Source organism: Siphateles boraxobius, unplaced genomic scaffold (genome assembly GCF_051911475.1).
Source record: "Siphateles boraxobius isolate OS27281-9 unplaced genomic scaffold, OSU_SipBor_1 462, whole genome shotgun sequence".
Classification (NCBI taxonomy): Eukaryota; Metazoa; Chordata; class Actinopteri; order Cypriniformes; family Leuciscidae; genus Siphateles; species Siphateles boraxobius.
Window position 1 is genome coordinate 4,850 of NW_027509100.1, and position 3,321 is coordinate 8,170.

The 3,321-nt window shown below is 37.9% G+C and overlaps 1 pseudogene; it reads left to right on the top strand.

Moving 5' to 3' along the window:
- Nucleotides 1-963: 963 nt before the first annotated feature.
- Nucleotides 964-3,015, top strand: LOC143710348 (trace amine-associated receptor 13c-like; annotated as a pseudogene).
- Nucleotides 3,016-3,321: the final 306 nt, after the last annotated feature.

Genomic DNA, 3,321 nt, shown 5'->3' on the forward strand with positions numbered 1-3,321 from the left:
AACTTTGTGTGGTACTAATTGTGAATAATTATCTAATTGGTGGTTATATATTTATGCTTATTGTTACTAAAAAGTTTTAAAAGTTTTGCAATATCAAAACAAACTCACAGACCTCTGGGCACAATGCAACGTCAGTGTATTGCGTGTGTTTGTTTGCCTATGTTTTCTTCACACCCTTAATGAACAGATCACTGGAGGATTGTCAGTGCAGCAGAACTCTGAATACAGAACAGGTGTTAACAGGACCCTCAGGTTAACTTCTAAAATACATAATAGACACACAAGTGGATGTCCCTAGATGATTAGTTTCTGTCTGAAATTTGTAATTGATGGTCAAATTAACAAAGATAAAAAGTGACTGTCTGAATAACAGTTCAGCGGCTCATCAAAACACAAGAGATACTAATAAAATGTGAAAAAAAAGTTTTGAGAAAAGCTCCCATTGTCAAGGTATGTCTTTGTGCCCTTATTTTATATAGTCTTTTAGTTTGTAGTTTCCCCTTGTTGGTCTGTTTCCAGCTGTGTCTAGTAGTTAGTCTCATTAGCCCTTGTGTGAGCAAACTGTGACTCTTGAACCTTGACCCTCTCACCCTCTTCCCTCATCAGGAAAAAAGTTAACTCAGCCTAGCTTACTATGTCCTCTTCTGTAGTACTGCACAAGTTAACTTTGACAAGAAAAGCAACTAGTAGGCAAAACGGCGCAGTGAGTCGCCAAAATAAATCACCAAAAGGAAACAAAATGTAATAAAATGCAAATTATCATTACAAACTATTAACACAGAATTACTGTGTGCACTTTCGAGCCAGTAATGAAATAACAAATGAACAAATTGCAAACTGCTCACTCTTCTACTCTGACGTCTACATCTCCCGCGAACAGAGGATCATGAGACTCAATACTGCTTTGCTGCCATCAACTCATCATGTATCAAGGGAAAACACTCCAATCATGAATACAATATCATGTATGTGTTTGTATCATTGCTGTCAGCATGGACTGTGTATCTGAATCTGCTGGTGATCATCTCCATCTCTCACTTCAAGAAGCTTCACACTCCAACAAACCTGATTATTCTCTCTCTGGTTGTGGCTGACCTGGGGCCTGTTTCAGAAAGGAGATTAAGTGAAAACTCTGAGTATGTTAACCCTGAAATGAGGGAAACTCTGGGTTTTCTGTTTCAGAATGGGAGGTAAGTCAAACCTGAGAAAGCAGGGTAAGTCAAGCCCATTTCTGAAAGAGAGCTAACTTATACTCAGAGTCAGTTACCATGGTAACTTACTCTGTGAACCTAACCTGTTCGGGAGCAGGTTTACGTCCGTAAACCCAGAGTTTATTTCGGTTTCCTCCCCTTTTTTAAAGAGGAAGCAGTGTTTAAACACCTCATTCATTCTTTCGGTACATTTATTCATTGCTGTTTTTTTCCCCCAAGTTTTTTAATAAGATGAAGTCTATATAACTTCTTAACTGGCAACTGCAAATACAGTAGATTAGAGTTACATCATGTAGTTCTAAACAAATTCTACAGAATTAAACTGTGGCATTCACTGAAAATCACTGAAGTGTGTTCATCTGTTAACCAGAAGTTGATGGACCTTCCTCCTACTGTTCTTCCACACTCTGGGGACGGGGGAGAGATATCTGTTTATACTTAGATATAAACTTAGATTCTATAGGCTACTCCACATAAATAATGTGAAGAAATGTGAATGTGTAGATTGTTTGATGTGTAGACACATAATATTAACATTTCCTCCCTCTCTGTGGCAGCAGAAACTGTTTCTTCATCCCCATCGTCCTGTGAAGATGAGCATTTGGTTGAGCACATTTTTTAATACTATTTGTCATAATTTCTGGTGTATTTAGTAGACTACTTACAACTGTCTGGGGTTCTGTTGGGACAGGAGGCTCCAAAATACAGATATTACCATCAGAATCTGTTGGGAGCAGTAAAAAACCCAACCCAAAGTAAAATATATGGAAATATAAAAAACAGCCTATATAAAAATATATAGGTTTATATTGTTGCTTAAAAAAAAAAGTTTGCGTATTGCTGGTGAGAAATATGCAGACCTCTTTTTGTCTGGCGCTGTTACCATGGTGACTCATAATATCTGCGCTCCATTGATAATGGCTTTTTATAGTTGTGGTGCGCACGCTTAACTCAGAGTCAGTCAACTTAGAGTTGATTGTACTTACTCATTTCAGCTGTTCTGAAACCGAAAACTCAGAGTTTTCCATCTCAGGGTAAGTCAACTCAGAGTTCAAGTTTTAACTCAGAGTTGGTTGAACCTCCTTATTGAAACAGGCCCCTGCTTGTTGGACTTATTGTTATGCCTGTGGATGCCATCAAGCTGATTGTGTTGGTTCTTTGGAGACACTTTGTGTGATCTGTATATGATAATCATGGGATTGCTTATCTCAACATTTATGTGTAATTTAGTTTTAATTGCTGTTGATCGATATGTGGCTGTGTGTCACCCTTTACAGTACCCACATAAAATAACCACAACTAAAACCTTAATAAGCATCTGTCTCTGCTGTTTCTTCTCCTATACCTACAATATTGGCTATTTAATTAGTGCCAGATATTTTGAAAGTTCCCATAGACCAGATGTGTGCTATGGAAAGTGCTATTTAGTAATTAGTTTTTCATGGACATTTATAGACCTGTTCCTTTCATTCTTGCTACCTTGTACCCTTATTATAGTTTTATATTTAAGGATATTTTATGTTGCACGTAAGCAAGTGAAACTTTTAAACTCTCTGATGAAGGGTGGAAAATGTGTAATGGAAGGTTCCGTAAGGAGGAGATCTGAGAGAAAGGCTGCAATGACATTAGGAATCATTGTGACAGTTTATCTGCTGTGCTATATCCCATACTGTATATTGTCTGTGACTATGTACTATGACACTATGACATAGTGTCTGCCACTATGACATGTCTAATATGGACTTTGTATTTTAACTCAAGTCTGAATCCCATTATCTATGCTTTATTTTACCGCTGGTTTTAAATATCAGTTAAACACATCCTAACTCTTAAAATATTGGAGCCATCTTCCTCTCTCATGGACATATTTACGGATTAAGAATAATTGAATGTGGGTGTTGATTTTGTTATTATTTTTCCCCCACTGATAGCACAAACTCTAATGCTAACATGTAGTTCCCCTTCAGGGACTACCGCTGCGTGAAATCGCAGTGGGAACGCCCTCAGCGTGACGCGTCTGAAGCATGAATGAAATCAGTCAATGGAGAGAATGAGCGTACGGCGAGTGACGTCATCGACCAGGAAGCTATAAATATCCCCTGAGTACACA